General features: G+C 41.1%; 1 protein-coding gene and 1 long non-coding RNA gene across 7 annotated transcripts in view; both read left to right on the top strand.

Moving 5' to 3' along the window:
• Nucleotides 1-19,488, top strand: part of MICAL2 (microtubule associated monooxygenase, calponin and LIM domain containing 2) — a 219,064-nt gene that overhangs the window by 81,658 nt on the left and 117,918 nt on the right. The gene's annotated exons all lie outside the window — the stretch shown is intronic.
• On the top strand, nt 803-16,810 carry LOC135449122 (uncharacterized). 3 transcript variants are annotated; one of them, XR_010440649.1, is made up of 4 exons: nt 803-874; nt 2,738-2,824; nt 4,553-4,678; nt 16,359-16,810. It is a non-coding gene; the product is annotated as an uncharacterized LOC135449122 (long non-coding RNA). The 3 variants fall into 3 exon arrangements; XR_010440650.1 differs by lacking the exon at nt 16,359-16,810 and adding an exon at nt 14,312-14,578; XR_010440648.1 differs by lacking the exon at nt 16,359-16,810 and adding an exon at nt 7,621-7,843.

Raw genomic sequence — 19,488 nt, forward strand, 5'->3', positions numbered from 1 at the left:
TTAGAAAAACAGCTTGCTGTGTTCTGAGATCACATGTCCAACTGGTGTGACTTTGTCTTGTTGTGCTGTGCTGAAACATACCTCATAAAATCTCCCAAAGTATTCCCTGTGCCACACTGAAAGCTAATGATTTTACTCAGACTCATTAAGAAAATTAAATCCTCCCCAAAGAATTAGGCCCAAACATTCTGCAAGTGTTCTGAAACCCAGTGGCTGCACTCTGCCCCGGGGGCTCTTGTGAAATCCAGCTGTGGTGAAGGTGTGAGGACGGGGCTGGAGCACAGCTGGATGAGCACTCCCAGCTCCCCTCCACAGCAGCTCTGCAGGGAACTGGGCAGGTCACTGAAATCCTCACAGAACCCTTGTTCTCCTCTGCACAGAGCCTTGCATGGGCCCTACAGCAATGGCCTGGCATGCAGCAAGGAGGGAAGGCAGCAGGAACACTGCTGGCTCTCAGATCCACATGGACAGGGAGGTACAAGAGCAGTGCCTGGCTCAGCTCTGGCTCTGCTTTGGCTGCTCAGCCTGGGCTGTGTGGCTGCAGCAGGGAACAGAGGGTGGCTGCCTGTTGTGGTAGGAGTCCTAGTAAAATACCTGTATTGTATTTGAATATCTGTATTGTATTTGAATATCTGTATTGTATTTGAATACCTGTATATAGGCCTTGCCCTGATAAGCCCCGGTTGTTCTTGATGGGCTGCAGCTGTGATGTCCTTAACTGGGCTGCAGCTGTAGCCAGTGAAGAGAACTGGGATAAAAGGGGGTGGGCTTGGCCAGTCAGGGAGATCCTGGAAGGAGCCCTGGCTAAGAAGCAGCAATGAGCAGAAGGTGTTTGTGCTGTGAAGAGCTGCCCCTGAGGAATATCACTGAGAAGGTACGGGACTTAGGAAATATGAATACAACTGTCTGTCCTTGTGTTCGTGCCCAGCCAGACAGCATTCCATGGAACCAAGAGTGTGGGGGTTCCAGTTGTGGGTTTCTCTGGGTCTGAAGACAGTCATTCTTGAGACAGTCATTCATATTCAGACTCAGGTGTTTATTATTTCTTATCAGTAAAACAGCCTCACTACTGTGAGTTCAGCAGCTTTTCATTAGAAGGCACAAAATGGCCAACAATCTCTTGGTACAAGGGCTTTTAAGACTAAACTCTCCAATTAAGAACTGACACATGGATTATTTTCCTTTTAACCCAATAACTGATCTCAAAGAGCTGCAATGGGGACGTTTCTGCCCAATTACAAAATGCCACCCAAACCCATGGAGAAGAAGGAAGAAGCAGCATGAAGAAGAAACCCGGGCTGACACCCTGTGCCCTCCATCCTGCTGCCATCCACAATGTACTAAAAACCCCAAACCCTCAATTTCTCACCAAGTGATGCACCCACACTGCTCTCTACAATCTATTTCACACTTTTGTGGGTTCCAGTCTATCCTGAAGTCTGGGAAGCTTTCTCCATGGATGAGGGTCAGAGTCAGTGCTGCCCTGGGGGTCAGGGCACCCCAGAGCAGACAGAGAAATATTCCCTGTGTGCCCTGGGCTTCCACACAAGATAAATTGTACCACGGAACTTCTCAAGCTCCCTACCTGCTTAGTTAAATGAGCTTTTCCTTTTCCTGCAGGCCAACAAAGAGTTTCTTTTTTTCCTTTTGATGTCTCAGGACTCTGTTTTATACCCTGCCTGCCTTGCCTTAATTCCTTTTGATAAAAGAGCCTTTTATCATGCCTGCTAAAATTGTTGGATAGGTCTATTTGCCATGCCAGGATGAAAATAAATAAGCAGCTTTTTTAAACCCCCTGCATCAGTTCATTTTTCCATGGCTCAACAATGGATTTTCAATGTCATGGGAGTGTCGTGATTTTTAGTGGTTTGGTTTTTTGTTGAGCTCCAGCTTCTGGATTTTTTAACTTAAAAATAAATATGAAAATACCTTACTTATTAAGCTGTGGTTGCTGAAAAGCACTTAATAACCTGCTCAGTTTTATGTGAAAAGCAAATTACAGGCACATTTATTATCAGAAAGCCTCAGACTAGGGCCATGATTATCAAATGCTTGGGATCAATGATATTTAATGCACATATTTTCTTGTTGTTTGTTAGCAGGCAAGCAACAAGATAGGATTACTGAAACATTCTGGATTAGGAATTTAATGACTATTTAGACATACTGACTGTGCTGTCTTAGGCACATGGTAGTTTTCAACATATCTAGAAATGTGACTAATAATTTAGCCAATTATTATAAAAATTAAATGTATGTATGGGCTGGTCAGATGATCTCCTGCTTATGAGTTTTTCTAAACCAGGAATATCAGAGCTACTTAATGAGTGTGGCCTTTAGTTACTAGGAAACACCTACAATGAACACAGTATTTTAAAGAATGACTGGAAAAAAATAGGGTTTGTATAGCTTTTTCAAAATAATTTTTTTTATTAGACATAGAATTGTAAAAAAACCCTCAACACTTCAAGGTTTTACTTGGAAAAGGGTTTTAATTTTTTCTTCCAAACCGCTGCGTGGCTTGAAAACAGCAGCCTATTTTTATACCCTATCACCTTTCTTTTACGCAAACAACTTTGCACTCAAGTTTTCAGTTCTAACCTAATTAACACAGAATTCTGTGCAGTAAATAATGGTAACATATCCTTCTCTGCTGACAGAAGGTGTAGAAAGATGCTTCAATTAGTGCCTTGATTTTTCACTTGTCTAAACTAAATTTTGGCAACTTTTTTGACAGACTGGGAAAGAACTACTATAGACCATCAGTCTGCAAGGATTTAAGTACCTATGGGAACTTGAAGACTCTAAGGTGTAATTTAGCAAGGTCAGTTCTTTTATTATATTATGACTTTTTTGATTTTAGCCTCTGCTCCTGTATTTCTGGCTCGTGCAGCTTTTCAAGACCTTAGGATTGAAGCTTTTAATAAGCTACTTTGATGTGAAGGTTTGTTGAAAACCTTGAATTTTGCACCAAACCCCCTGTAATGAGAGAGGGGGAATTTTATTTGTTTATCAGGACTGGAATCAGTACAGCAGCAAGCACAGAGGACACATTTATTTGTGAACCTGCTGTGGGAGCAGGGACATGCTGCCGTAAAACAGTTTTGATTTCATCAGCTGAGTTTTACTGTGTCTCTGCAGCCTGTAAAAGCAGAGTTGGCTCATTGCACAAGGACTGGAAATGGGCTAAGGAGGACAGCAGGAAGTGATGTCCTCTGCAGAAACATCTGCCCCAGATGTTCCCTCACCAGGGCAAGCACTTCTGCCTTGTGATTTGTAAAATAGATGGATTGATTTTATAAATAAACAACAGAGTCTGAACTAAGTTAGATTCTTAATGAGATGCTAGAGCTTGTTCCTTGATACTGCACTGTTCAGTACTTGAACAATCACACATCATTTTCTGACCAGCAGCAATTGATGAACTTACTGTCCATACTCTGGTCTTACCCAATTTTTCTTCCTTTGGTATCTGAATCTTAACTGCGCACTGATCTACAAAACCAGCATTAATTATTGTTGGGTTTTTTTCCTGGTCTCATTTTTATTGCAGCAAAAAAAAAGTAAAAAAATAATTTTAAAAGTTATTTTCTTCCTATTTTGTTTCCAGAACACTTTTAATTTTTCTGTGAGTGTTTATTCTCCCTGTGAGAGAAGATGTGTAAGCAACAGGGCAGAGGCTTTCTAATGACAAACACAGTGCCTAAACACAGCAGGGCTGTAGCAGATCCCCAGGCAGAAATATCCATGGAAAATCTGATACATTCTTCAATTATCCAATATCAAACCTAGCAGTGACTAAACAAATACTTCTCACCTGACACATCTGTAATCTGCCCAATTTTTTAGAATATATTTTCTTTCTTCTGCTCAGTTTCCTCCTCCCTCCCACAATAACCACACAAAACTTGTTCAAGAAATGCAACTATTTTCCCTTCAATTAAACTTCCAGTGCTTTGCACAGAAGAGGCCAAATCCACAGGCAGAATTTTTCAGGTGGCAAGGTAGCTCAGCTGAGGGCTGCAAGCACTCATTGCTCAGCTTTTAAATTAGAGAGCAGCTTCTCTCTTTCAGCTCTCCTATTTCTAGTGTTATCTTGATGACTGTTGCAGGTAAAAGCCATTTGCATGCTGAGGTGTCCAGTGTGGAGGATGAAGGCTGGAAAAAAGGAAGCTTAGCAACAAAAGTGGTAAAACACTAAAATAGGCATGGGGTCAGGGCAAAGTGCAGAATATTTGTGTCAGGAGAAAGACTGCTATAGCCCAGTCCCTATCTCTTGCAGATTTACTTAGCTTTGCATGCTGATTAAAATCCTTTGAGGCTGATAGGAGTGAATATTTGTGGGTGAATTCAAGCTGATATCTAAGGCTTGAAATGCTGCATATTCCTAATAGTCAGGTTCTCTCAGCAGCCACCCTGAATTTTTCCTCATGCTTGATAGATATAACCAAAGTTGGAATTTGTTGAATTTTCCAGTTCTGACCCAGATCATCCAACATCCCATTTAACCACTCACATGATAAAATTATTTGCAAATGTTAAATCTTTGCAGGATTATGATCTAAGGGAGTATTAGAGCCTGATCCAGCTACTTCAGAGGCCTGCCCTAGATTTTGGTGATCCGTGTACCAGAGCCATGCTAAGGGGATTAAAATGCTGCCTTCAGTGCTTGTTGAAGGTAAGGTTTGCCCAGTGTCTGACACATCCAGGGCACGTTTTGTGGAGCAGCTCACCCTGCTGGGGCTGGCACCCCTCTGATGGGTTCCAGTGGCTCCAGCAGCCTTCTCTTTGTTTATGCTTCCATCGTCCAAATGCTCAGCAGTGTAAATATTTCCTCTCTGTGGCTGCACACACACGCACAGATGGATTTGCTTATCCAGGCTGTGTCTTGGAGAGGTGTCAGGGGTTTGCCAGTGCCTGTGTGACACAAGTGGGTCACCTGCTGCAGTGACAGCATCACCTCCATCCACCTGCATCCTTTCTCTTCACCTCCCTGCTTCCCTTTGTCAGGAGAAACTCCCCTTTGTTTGGCAAGCAGAGCTGGGGAAGTGACACAGGGAGAGATTTGGCTCTTTTTTCTTTCACCTGATGGCAGGAGATACAGCCAACAGTGAGAGAGGGGGGCCCTGAAGGTCCAAGAACCAGGTGATTGAAAACTAGGCAAAAAAACCTCCCAAATCTCTTTTTCTTGTGGTGAATCTTTTTTTTTTTTTTTTGTGTTGTAAATCTGCTATTGCACCAGAGAGGCTGGAGGCCTGTTGCCCTGATTTTTTTAAAGTTTTTCTAAGCCTTCTGATCTTTACATTTTTGTAACAAACTTTCTCACACACTTTATGTAAATAACTTATTGTTTTGTATTCTTTTCTAGAAAAAGAGAAATTTGATGGGACTGTTGGTTTGTCCAGTGTCATTGGAGAGGTGGCACTGTCACCCTCCAATCCACTGTCACTTTTAAAAATCTATAAATAATAGTCACAAATTAAAAATTCTCTTTTCGCCTTAGAAGAGCTGCATGTCCACATAGTGTTATTTTGTGTCCTGTACTGACAGAGGCCCAGAAAAGGAAAGCAATGAGCTAGACTGAGAGACTTTATGTGCAGAAAAAAAAGCTATTTCTTTTTCCCCATCTGATTTGCCACTTGTTTCAGACCTACAGAAATGATGTCTTGTCTGATGTGATGATAGCCCTGTTATGATGTGTTATATGGTGTGCATGTGTACCCAAGCACTTTCACACCCATCACAAACACACATTAGTTCTGCTAAGAGCACTAAGGAAATAAAAACCCCTTTTATCACTTCTCTTTTGTGGTCAGGGTCTGTGATGTAGCTGTGTAGCATATGGGCATGAAAACTGGCAGCCAGAATCCCAGTTCCCTTGCCAGACCTCGGTGTCTAGTTTAGGAATTCTTCCTTCCTCATTATGTTACATCATAAGGAACAAATGATATTAACTGGTGTAAAATAATCATTCTTGCATAATACCTTTACCTTTCATCTTGGATTTCAAAGCACTTTACAATCATTAATCTTTACCTCTTAACCCACTAATCACATGAGTAAAGCCTTCCTCACAGAGAAGAAACATTTCTAAATACTTTTACATCCTGTAGAAGATGAGAGGAGAAGCCAAGTTTACTCAGACAGGAACTGGGATTAGAACTCGGTGCATCTGCTGTCCTTGAGCATTTTTCTTCCTTTCAAATGTATCTACAGATCCAAAAGACCAAATAAATATTGACATGTAGGTGGTTTTGGTGCATATCTGAAACCTGATGCTGCTGGGTTTAAATTTAGGATCTCCAGCTGACACAGCTCTGTTGCTGTGCAGAGACATCATTCTGTCGTGTCACGTGTGTCACCACAGCTGTCTTGGCCTGGTGATACTGATTCCTTAAAACAGCTAAAATTACTTCTTCTGAATTATAAACACATAAACCTGAACATTGAGTTGTTGACTTGGAAAGAATCAGGCCCCAGACTGTGTTGAGCTTCTGTTCTGTGTTCTGAGTAATCAAACAGTCTCAAGTTGTGCCAAGGGAAATATAGATTGGATATCAGGAAAAAGGGTTTTTACAGGAAGGTGATGAAGCTCTGGAATGTTCTGCCTGGGGAGGTGGTGCAGTCCCCATCCCTGGGGTGTTTAACAAAGCCTGGATGTGGCACTGGGGGCCAGGGTTCAGCTGAGGGGCTGGGGCTGGGTTGGGCTCAATGATCTTGAAGGTCTCTCCCAACCCAGTGGTTCTGTGAATTTGCACAAAATGAACGCAGTTTGCTTGTCCCACAGCTTTCCTCCCAAGCTGGGCTTTGTTCAATATGCATTACCAGTTCTGGCCTATCCAGCAGTGTTTGGAACAAGAATAAGTCTTAACTAGATGAAGAATCTTCTCCCACGTGGATAACCAGTGACCCCCTAATCCACTCAATCATTCTGTGTAAATTATACAAACAAAATATCAATGGGACAAGAGCAGAGCTTAACTCAGAAAAGGTTGCAGAATATGAACAGCAAGTTACTGGAAGATTTAAATTCTTCAAAAAACATAAAACACCACTGTGACTTTTCAAAGTCAAACATTATTTGTCATGTTCTGTGTGCTGATTTTGCCCTGATTAGTGTTGCACTCATTTTTGTTCAAGGGTGAATGGGCTTAGGGCCAGTGTAAATGTGGCCTTTGTGTGTGAGAACCAAGAGTGTCAACCCTGTGAATGAAATAATTTCTTCTGATAGATGTAACTCTGCCACAGAAATCCACAATATCAGGTTTTGATCCCTGCATAGCTACTGTGTATGATCCAGTGCAGCCTTTCCCTATCTGCTTCTGCAAAGCCTTGGTCACCCTTGTGTTTGTTCCTGGTGACCAAAAGCTGCCTCTTTGATATGACATATCTTTAGAAGGAATAGGGTTGGCAACAATTCATTGCCAGAAACCCAGCTGGCACTGAGGCCTTCTAAATATATCCACTTACTGAATTTACTGATTTTATTTTTTTTCTTTATATGGAATTACTTTTCAGCTACTGTACCCTTTTGGACTCGGGCTGTTGTGCTATTTTTTAATTTTCCCATTGAGGAACAGTATTTCAAGCATTTGAACATTTTCTTTTCACCACTTGTAGGAGAGTCCTAGGCTTTGACCCTGTCAGCACCTGAGGTGTTTTGAAACTTGCCCACACCTTTATTTACCTCAGGCTGGATTACTGTGAGCCCTGCCAGACTTCCTGCTCAGACACTGCTGTTAGAAGGTTTTACTACAGTCAGCACAGTGAGAGCAGAAATTTACAGTATTTCTTAATTTTCCAGTCACTTCATTATTGATTCTTTGCACTGTGTGATGACATGCCCCTCTTGTAATTAATTTTATACAAAAAACCATATTTTCAGATTTGATTGTAATCCAATAATTCAGGGGTATAGCTGGGATGATTAAAGAATTCTTTGACCAAGTAGCATTTTTACCCAATTGTAAAAATGGATAAAATGGACTAAAACCAGATGATATACCAGTATTTTAACTGGGAAAAGGAACTTCAGAATAGTTGCTTTAAGACTGCCAAAGGCAAAGTCAGACCAAATTCAAGACAGTTTGCAAAAAGAAAATAAATTATTGATGGTGCCATAAACAGCATCAGTTGACAAAGTTGTATGGGTGATAGAGCTTGACAATGGACACGTAACATGTATTTGTAAGCGTGGCTTATAAGCACACCTATGATTATTGAATATATTATTAAATTGTCCTTAGAAAATTCTGATTTAAAAAAAAAAAGAGAGGGAGAGAAATGCAGTGTTGAATACCTGGTTAAATGATAGTAAAGGCAAGGAGACTGTCAGCTCCATAACCAAGCAGAAGAAACACCCTAAATTTGGAAGTAGGAACTAGACAAGTTCAAGCTACAAATGACCTACAGCAGCAGGAGTTTTTTTGTTCTGAGGCAAGATAGCTCTTGCTGCAATTTCTTCTTCTGCAATTTCAGAAGCTTCTTTAATATTTCAGCCTTTTTAATTAAGGCAAAAATACTTCTAAAAGGGGTACTATAATGCTATATACAGAAAGAACATAGAACATAGTTAAAAATTAACAACTGCTGTTAGATAGGAAATCAAATTAAGATAAAGTTCCTCAGGTACTCATTTATTTATGTATCTTCCTCTGAGTCCTATTTTCCTTCTGATTATCAGTAATCTCTGCTATCAGGGGTATATTCAACCTGTATTGAACTGGTAGAACACATGGCTCCATCCCTGCTATTTGCTGTCTCACACACATACATAAAGCAATTCACAGAGAACTTTATCAGGACTGGCAAGGTAGTGAATTGTTTTAAAATAACCCATTACTCTGAGTATTTTAATGTCCAGTTTCAACAAATGGCATGGCTTGAGATGCTCCATTTACTTTGCATGGCAATTGCATCACTGTTGGATAAGGCGCTGCATGTGGGGCAGCAGCAGCCCCCAGCCAAAGGCTGAGCTCAGGAATCATTCAGCCTCTCCTCTCTGCAGCCTCACCTTTTTGTCATGTGTGTTTGTGGTGTTTGTGCTCCTTTTGGAACTATTTCTGGCATAACTGGCAGATCCTTGCTTCTTAAGCACTTCTTAACTGAAGGCCAGCTGATACCTTGCTCCTTGGTGAGGGGTTTAATTGTTCTGTCTGGCAGGAAATAATTGACCAACAGCAGTTCTTACTTTGCCTGGTCCCAATGAAGTTTGCTTCTGTCATCTCCCAGGAAAGGTGCACAGAATTCCCTGGGGAGGGGATGTGACCAAGCTGAACTCAGGCAGGTTTGGCATCCCCATCCAAACTCGTCATGTCAGGGCATGGGGAAAGGGCAGAGGAGAAACTAGACAAGTTACCCTGCACAGAAGAGGTGAAGGACTTTTTAAGAACACCAGAGAAACAGGGGCCTTGGAAAGTAACACTGACGCCCAATGTTACTTTTTGTTCTGCACACAACTTATTTTGCTCCATCTAATCTGAAAAATGCAGTTGTATAATGACTTTTTGTTAAGTAAAAGGTACACTGTTGAACTGTTTAATTATACTTTGACTGACTTTGGCTTGTATTTCCAAATCATTATTTTCTAAGAAATTTAAAGTAGATGGAGTTTTCCAAGGTCCCTCTTTAATTATTTCACCTATGTTTACTTGGGGAGCTTTCTTTTAATCCAATTTCCTCCCTCTTTCCACCTTCTTTGCCTCTTCCTTCTCTGTTGCAGAATGCAGCACAGGCATTCAGACTTGGGCAGCTGTCCAAATCTATTTTGAAACAAAATTTTAAATCAAAACTTCTTGCAGCCATAGGGCGAGGGTCACGTGTGCTTGCCCTGGGTCTTGTGATGGTGTTGCTGACCCATCTCTCTGAACACTCCCAGTAAATATGTCCACCGTGTCAAGCTATAAAAATGTTATTTTTCAAAAGAAGTCAGGGTGACCTTGTCCCATACAGGACAAGAACTTGGGCTTGGAAAAAAGGGGGACAATGAGTATATATTACCTAAGAAACATAATTTTTCCTGATTAAGAGAAAAGACTTAGCAAAGCATGTCTGGAGTTAACGAGCAGTTTCATTATTGCCATAAAAATATCGCTGGGTATCTGAGGCAGAAAACTGGAAGCTGAAATGCCAAGAAGAGATGGGAGAAGCCACAGCATTCTGAAGGCAGTGAGACACACACTTTGTAAGAGCAAGTTCATTGCTCACACGTGTCAGTGTTCCATCCTGAACCCCCAGTGAGCACTGTTGGTGCTTGGGACAAAGCTTGGAGCAGACACAGGTGGTAGCACACCAGAAACTGCACTTGGAGCTGAAAACGTGCGGGTATTTTGATTTTCCCCTGATGTTTCCATGGCAGTTATCCCTGCATGCTTTCCACGTGCTCTGGAGCCCTGCTTTGGTGCAGGCAGTGAGAGCAGCCCCTGCAGATGAAAGAGCAGCAGTGATAGGGCTGGAATGTGCCCTGGGCCGTTTATCACAGTGACATTGTCAGCCTGACACCGACACCCCATCCTTATTTATCCCACGGCTTCTGGCACCAAATCTGGGATGGGGCACCCAAGCCATGCCAGCCATATGCCCACAAATGGCCTGTGAACACTCTCAATGTGAATTTAGCTTAGTTAATGTGGAAAAAGTTTAATTTCAAAACCCCATTGTGGAAAAGGTTTAATTTCAAAACCTCAATGTGGAAAAAGTTTCATTTCAAACCCTCTCTCTCATTTGTAGCTATTTACCACATTCCTCTGCCACTTCCAACCTGTTTTAAGGATCTGCCTGAAAAAAAAAAAAAAGAACCACAGTGGCATTAGAGAAAGGCTGTTTAGTCTCTCTGAAAAAAGCAAACCTAAATAAATTGAAGTAGGTATCAAATGAAGATAATTTTCTAGCTGTGGATCATGTATGTTCTTCTGCTTAATAGGCCACGGTCTCATAAACTCTGAGACATGACTCAGGTTCCAAAGGGTCAGGAATATTCTGGGGTTTTTTAGATTAGGACAAGACTTGCAGGTGATGCTCTCTTTAAGCTAAATGGCTGAAATGGCAGAAATGTGGTGCTTTTACATCTGGACAAAAGGAAACACTTCTCTTTTTCAGCTGTGGAGTGTGGAAGAATTTCTGTGGTTGTAGCCATGATGAATCATGCAGATTGCAGCTGTGCATCCGTTCTTGTTTTAGGATGGAACTCCATCCTGTTTTTGATAATGCTCCTGCACTTGAAAGGAGAATTGAGAATGCTTCTGCTCTGTGTTCCAGTTCCATCTCCAAGTTTTTTGCAGATTAATGTGCTGGAGGAGGTTTATGGATTATTTAAATAGTGTTCACTTTTGTACATGGAAAATGTAGCAACATCTCTCATATTCTAGAGCTTAAAAATTAGCAGTGAATTAGTAAATAAGCTGAAAAATCACAATTTTAACCAGTTGTAACTCCAATAGAGTTTCTTATGCAAGCTAAAAGTATAAAGTACTTCACAATAATGCCCACCACAGCCCAAAGAAGAGCAGTGGGAGATTTGTCCATGGCACAGTTTTTGGCCATTACTTTTGAAATATAATACAGTGGTAGAGTAATTACAGAGATATAAAGCATTTCACAGTGAATGAATGAACGAAATATTATCATTCTTGGAGAACAAGCGCCTAAGTGCTCCCAAATGACAAGGTGAACCATTTCTAATATGTACCTTAAAAAAAAAAATCCGAAAAGAATCAGTTTAAAGAGTATTTTGACTCATCAGTCAAGTTTTGAGCATGTTCATGATTTTCTCCCTAGTTTTGAATCCCATGTTTGGGAAGTGCCTGGACTGATTGGCTGAGTCATTTTCTGGTGTCTGAACAGGAAACATACTGCAAAAGGCTTAGGGGGGTTATAAATAGAACATGTTCTGAGGGAAAATTGTTTCTCAGAGAGCAAGGTCTCTTGCTACATGACTGCACAGACATACCACCAGTACTCTTCATGAAAGTTTTCTTGATTTTTTTTTTAATTTAGATCACTTTAATTACTTAACACTATTTATTACATCTTTATTTTACTTAGATGAATGTGTAGGGAGAGTAATCACTTTATAACTTTAAAATAAACTTCCTTCATAGCATAGTTCTTTTGTTTTCAGGGCCTCTGCTTTTAATTCCAAGAACATGTATTTCTTTAAACTTGTTAAAGTGACAAAATCCTGATTTCCTGTGCACTTCCTATGGGCTTTCTTCTGTGACACAGTCTGGAAATGTCACAGGAACAGAGAGAGCAGAAATGGGACATGAGCTAGATATTCCTGTGTTAATTTAACTTCTGCCATTGGCCAGGCAGGGAGTCACAGGAGACCATTTTCCTATCATTTCCTTAGAGCTCTGATTTATCTTCTAGAAAGAAGATAACATTGTTCCTCTGGAAAGGTGGGATAGCAACTATTCCTCCATTTCAGAATGCTGAATACAAAGAATGACAGGACACTGGGTGACTCCCCTGAAGCCAGTGACTGCCCACAAAACCAGAAAAAGGTTTTTCACTCTTTCCCATCCAGCAGCAATTTTAGGATGCCTATCCGGTCATATTGCAGTGTAATTTACTGACAAACGGATCACTTGACTGGAAAGATCAGTTCTGTCATTGTTTAAAAAGGAGCTATGTTGTTAACATAGGCAAAGTACACTGCGGACAAGTAATGGAAATAAAATCCAAGTCCCATAATTTACAGCTGGATGCAAAGCTAACCCAAAGCCAGTAGGAGCCTTTCCACTGACTTCATTAAACTTTGCATTTTTGTGCTCAGCAGTGCTGGTAACAGAGCCCAGCCAGGCCCTGGGAGATGCTCCAAGGCCTTGTTCTCAGCTGACCCTTTGGGCAGAGCTGTTAGGGTGAAACTGGGGCTGCACACACTGTCAGGGGCAGGCAAGATGAAAATCTGGAACAAAAAGTACTGCAGAAATGCTAAACCACAAGCACCTACACATTTAGAAGTAATGACATGCAGACATTAGCTTAGTTTCAGATGCTTATTGGTGCTTTGTAGAATAATGTTTTAAGCCAAACTGAAGGCGAGACCTGGCAAGTTTCCAAAGTCTGGATATGTTGTGAAATAAAAAATACAAAAATATAAATCTTCTCTCTGTGAGCACCCAGCAAAAATCCTAACACTGTGCACTAGGAAAAATGTCCTGCTCTCTCACTGCCTGTAGTAAATGCCAAGAGAAGTGGCATGAAGGAAATCAGCCCTTTAACTCAATTCATTAAAATGGGAGCCTGCTCAAAATCTCAAAATGCAGAACTTTTTTTTTTTGTTTTTAATAAGGAAGCTTCATCTGTGAAGTTTCACAAGAAACCATTCTCTGAAACAGTCTTGGATAGCATTCATATTGTATGGAAGTTCAATATGAATTATCCACGTACCACTAAACTTTTGTTTACCATCTGATAACAAATATTTGTCTCTGGGAGTGAAAGTAAAAGGCCAGTGATCTCTTGATCATCAGGAAGTAAATAAACCATTGGAATCTCTTGATCACCAGGAAGTAAATAAACCATTGGAATCCAGTGGAGATGTTTCAAACTGACTTTTTTATTTTTTAATTCTGAAAATGCCTTTTAATCTTTATCTTACCCATTGCTAACCAGTGTGTTGGTGAATGGGTGATGGCAGATGGTATCTTGAAAGAGCAGCAGGATTGCTGCTCATTAAGGAATTGCAAGGATGCAATACAGGGAGCTGGAAGGAGCACTCACACGCAGAAAGGAGTTTTTTGAGCTGTGCTGTTCCACAGGCCCGGCCCACTCCCCTGTGGGAATTGCAAATATTGCCAGAAAAAAAGGCACTTAAAGAAATGTCAGCTCTGTGAGCAAAGAGGAACAATCCCGGAGCCAGCTGATGGCCAGGGTTTCTGCTGAAGAGGATTTGCCCTGGGAATGAGGCGTTGTCAGTGTTCATTTCAGTGGCTGAGGGAATGCACTTGTGCCCAGGCTTTGTTCCCTCCCCGAGTGCTGCTGCTGCCCTTCCAGGCACTTCTAGGTGGTTTTGCTCTCAGTGTGTTCAGGCTCTTCCTCTTCAGTGTTATTTCAGACTCTGGCTGTTGAGGAGCAGGAAGGGATGCCACCTGCCCTGCTGACAAATTTGCAGATGCACGAGACCTATTTTTTTTTTTTTAAATTAGAGAATACTCCTTTTTTTTAATGCTGGCACGGACACAGGAAAGCTACTGGCAGATGGTGCAAGCCTCAAAAGGTCTCCCCATAAGCTCTGCTTGTTTGTTTGAAGTTGCCACCATGACATGTTTAAACACTAAATGGTGAAGTTCACACAAATATTTTGCAGGTTGTCAGGAACAATATTGCTGGTGCTGCCATCGTGTGCGCTGAGGCAGCCAGGGAAGGGAAAGGAGGCTGTTCAACAGGCCCTGCTGGCACCCTGGCAGCTGGTGACAACTTGTGGGCTGGCACAAGCTCTGCCAAGCACTGAGCTAATGGCCAAGTGCTGGCAGGAGATGAGGTCCTGCATCCCTGGGGAGGCAGCAGCATCCTCGGCATCGCCAGAACCACAGCAGGGAGAACGGCCATGGCCTCATCCCACACACGGTCCCAACGCTGTCAAACACTCACTAAAACCCCTGTTTGGCTGTGCCAGGGGGGCTGGGGCACTGGCTTTTCCTCTTGTTAGCACTGCTGAAGGGCATTGTCCCCATGGTATTTGCTGGCAGCCCCATGGCAGGAAGGAGTGATGAATCTGACTCCATGTTCTCAGAAGGCTAATTTATTATTATTATTATTATTATTTACTTTATTATATACTATATTATATCAAAGAATGCTATACTAAACTACTAAACTAGAGAATACAGAAAGGATACTTACAGAAGGCTAAAAAGATAATAATGAAAACTCCTGAATATTTCCAGAGCCCTGACACAGCTTGGCCCTGATTGGCCAAAGAGTGAAAACAACTCACATGAATCCAATGAAACAATCACCTGTGGGTAAACAATCTCCAAACACATTCCACATAAGCAAAACACAGGAGAAGCAAATGAGATAAAAATTGTTTTCCTTTTCTCTGAGGCTTCTCAGCTTCCCGAGGAGAAAAGTCCTGGGCCAAGGGGTTTTTCAGAGGATGTGAATGTGCCAGTCCCTTCCTGAGCCCCTCAGAATGTGGCAGAGGGGTTCTGGCAGTGCTGGTGTCCGTGCACATCACCAAGGCAGCACTGAGATTCCCTGGGAGCGGGGATGTTATGTAAACCTTCCCCACAGGGTGATGGAAAACTGACAATGCTGGCAGGGGGCCAGTTTAACTGGGAAACTGAAGTTGACTAAGCTTGAATAACTTAATTCTCCCACAAGGTTAAACAGGTAAATTGCTTCAGGCCCCATTCAAGAAACCAAGGATGAAAGGGTGGAAGCAGGAATAAGCTGTTCTTTTTTTTTCTTTTTTTTTTTTTTTTAACCTGTGATCAGATAAGAAAGAGAAATCCTCAGTGCTGCTGTAGCTGGATAGAAAATTAAAAAAGAAAAAAGACTGGAGTTGCAGTGAGTAGTTAAAAAGCAATTAAACTTTGAAGAGCATATTCTTGAGTAGCAGGTTGAGAACATGGCTGTATTTTTACCCAGCAAGAAATGCAATCTTTTGAGGATAATTTTCCTAAGTTTAAGGTAGTGATTAGAGACCTCTAGCTCTCAATTTTATAACACCAAGTTTGGGGAAAAGTCTCTTCTGTGTGTGTACTATGGGCAGCCTGGCAGTGCCAGGAATACCTTCAGGTTTAGCAGTTGTATTGCTGTGCTGCCACTTGTTGTTATATTTTCTTTCTTTTTTTCTCTTTTTTGGCCGTGAGCAAGTTCAGAGGACAAGTTGGTTTCTGGTTTAAATGAGCATAGCGTTGACTCCAGTGAAATGTAGGAGGCTGGATGAATTTTCTCTCTTAATAAGAACAGTAGTGAAAAATACCAATATGCACATTTCCCTGGGCATACCCACTTAACCTCCTGGGCCATGACAACTGACCAGTTTTGGACAAAGTTCACATATACAATTATTTGTAACATATTTAAATCGTACTGAAACACAAACCTATAGGTAAACCAAATTTTTATCATTATCAGCACTTCTTGCTGAAGTATGTTCAACTATAATGAGCAAAACTTTAGTAGAACCTGTAGGTCTCAGTTATTCCCCTCCTATTGACAGGATCCTCTGACCATAAATGGCATTAAATGTGCATAACTCTTGTATCTTAGCAACCTTATTTTTTAAACAAAGGGGGTTTGAATACATGTAGTTTATTAATTTTATGCTGTCAAGACAGACAATAATGTATAACAGACAAAACTCATGCCCAGCAGTTGCTGGTTGTTTTCTATTATCTCCATAGAGCAGGTCAGAAACATTTGTGTTGGATGATTTTAAAAAAAGAACATATCTTCTTCCTGGCCACTCCTTCCTGGCGGAGCATGAGAAGTGAGGTCACCTCTCCTCTAACACGGTGTAATGCAGCACAGTAAGTGATCAGTCACCAGAATGTCCCAAAGTAAACTGGCATTGCCAAAGAAAATCCCTCAGCACCGACCTTGTAACAGAGCTTTGCTCATGGGTGTGAAATCAGAGCAATTAAAGCAGCAATTTCAGTGGTTAACTTCCAAATGAAGACTCTGAGAGACTGGAAGGATGGCACTGAGAAGTGTTGTGGTTTCACCTTGAGTTAATCAAGTATGTTTGAGTGTTCAGCTGAATGAGAAATGGTGATTTTCCTACAATATCTCTGCATTCAGACTGATGGTCCTCCCTGCTTCAAACCCTCTGTCACTCTTCCATTAATGACACTCAGGGAAGTCTTTGTTCAGTAACACCCACAAAACATAAATAACATTTAATTAAATAAAGTCTCTGCTAAGATTTAATATGCTAAGATCAAAGCATGTGGAAAGTGATCTTTGTCTCTGACAGAAGGTTTCCCACAGACAAGAAATAATCTAGATTCTTGCTGACAACACATACAGAAAAGTTAATTTATATTAAGAATATGTTCACAGAATGTTCCCCTTACTCACTGACAGTCACATTCTAGGAACTGTTTCCATGCAGGTGTGTGAGTTGTTTCTATTGTTTGGGTTTGGTTGTTTTTATTTTTCTTTTCTCACAAAATTTCCCCAACATGTCTCTCACAGAGCTCTGTTTTTCTCCAGATACAATGCGAACCCTCTCTGCCTGTTTTGCAATGTGACAATCCCTCAAGCAGCTGGTAGTTACTGGCTCATGCAGGTGTTTTAGCACCCCAGCAAGGCAGAATCTATTTCCCAGCTGCACATAGCCTGGAATCACTTGGCTTGGAAGAGCGTGCATTAACTTAAATTCCTTTATCACTTTATCACATCGAAGTTTCATTTTTTCTCTGCAAAGCCTCAGTCTGCAATCAGGTATGGCCAAAGTGGGAGCACATTTTCAGGGAAGGTGCTAGCACGGCAGCGCAGGAAGGAAATCTTATCAGCTTTGCTGAGCTCGGTGGGTTGGTTTTACAGAGAGTCGTTTGTCAGCACAATCCAAAGCAGCAACGCTGCAAGCACGGGCTGGGGAAACCAGGCCTGATCCAAAGCCTGCTGGAATCCATGCAAAACAACACCTAATTACTTGATCCTTTTCTCTCTGAAGTCAGTGAGATGTTGGCATTTATTTCAACAGAAGCAACTCCATGGCTTTGATATCTCTCATGTATTTCTAAGTACTGACTTCTGCAAACCAAAGCAGAATCAAAAGCTTGTTTTTTTATTCTTTTGAGCACACAAACCCAAGTGTCAGAAATGAAAATATTAAATGTCTGTGGAATAAACTCTGATGACTTAACATTGATAAAATGAAGGCTTTTAATGGTATTCCTAAGGGTAATTATAAAAACATATCCTTATGGAAGACTAAATCTTTTAAGAGTTGACTAAAAGACTGGCTACAAGGAGGAAAGCAAAAGATGCAACTCTTTTTCATAATGGTTTATTCCACCCCTCATAATGTCCACCTTATTTGATTATCTGTCAAGTCTTCTCAAAATTCAAATACACTTTACAAGATTATATGTGCCCCATAAGAGGTTTAAAACTTCTTAGGGTTGTGACTGTTGCTTTTCAGAACTCAAAAAAAGTTTCCAGGATTTGTAATTACAGCATCACCAGAGCTGACATTATCCCTTAATGAAGTAAAATGACACTGAGACATGACTCCATTATAGGAATAAATATGGGACCATAATTTCATGCCTTACTAAAATTAAAGTTATCCTACAGATTCTAAGAGTAATTTCTTCTGCCTTCAAAGAAGGAATTTTTTTTGATTCACGAGCTGAAGATTTTGAAGAGGCTGGTGCTGGCTAGCTGGTCTGTCTCTCTATGAAATTGCATTTAGCAAAGTGTCTTAGGAAATGAATCAATTAATGCTGAATGATACCAGAAGCAAAAGATCATCCTGTGCCCAGATTTGGTGCATTATTAAAAATTTCACACCCTTTTTAGCCTCAGGGAGATACAGCCAGAAAAGGCCCAAAGAGTGAAATTTCCTAGATTTGTGTCAGTAACATGCATCAAACAAACATCACAGGAGGAAGGCAGGATGATGAAGGACCCATCCCCAAACTCTCCTAACAAATGAACTTGGAGCCTCCCGTGGGAAAAAGGCTAGAAAATTAGCTGTGTGTGCTTCACAGGTATTTCTGTCTGCTTTTTTCTAATGAATCAAAGTGTTTTGAACTCTGCCTCAATAGACCTGTATAAATCTGTTAATGTGCTTGGAAACTTGAACACAAATGTTGTTTGGAAGGTGTCTCACACTGGAATAGTTCCTTTATATGCCAAGGGTATTATCTGATACACCCAGGACTGGGTAGGAAGGGCTATTTCCTGCACATGTGGTAAGAAAATCCAGCTATTCCAGGCCCCAGGAAAATTACATGCTCCCACGTAAAGAATCCAGCTTCCTTTCCTTAGATCTGTTTTCTTTTCCTCACTCTATAAAGCAAAATTCCTTTAAAAGAACCACCCTAATGGCTTTCTATGTTGATACAAACCAAGCATTAATGAAGGAAGAGAACATGAAAATTTGTATTTAACTACTGATTCTCACCAGAGATGAGTACGATGAGCACCTTCAAAACAAGAGCAGGAAAATACCCGTAGTGGCCTTTCACATGATGCAGCAGAATGCCAAAGTTTCAGCCTCATAGGAGGGTTTTATCCTCATAATCCCCATAAGGGAAGGAAAGAATAGAGTGCTATTACCTGCACCCTACAGATCACAAACTGATACATGATGAATTCTCCAAGTCATAAAGAAAAGAAATGACTGAGGAGGGAGCTCAGCGTGGTCTCCAGGCCACAGCCAGACCATCTCTCTTGTATGAAAAAAATCAGTTAACTTTGAAGACACCCACAGTTCATCAGAAAGGATCAGACAAGTTGTTTGAATACCACAAAAAGGATATTCAAACTGGATGTTGTGCTGGATATGTAGATAAGAATCCA

Source organism: Zonotrichia leucophrys, chromosome 5 (genome assembly GCF_028769735.1).
Source record: "Zonotrichia leucophrys gambelii isolate GWCS_2022_RI chromosome 5, RI_Zleu_2.0, whole genome shotgun sequence".
Lineage (NCBI taxonomy): Eukaryota > Metazoa > Chordata > Aves > Passeriformes > Passerellidae > Zonotrichia > Zonotrichia leucophrys.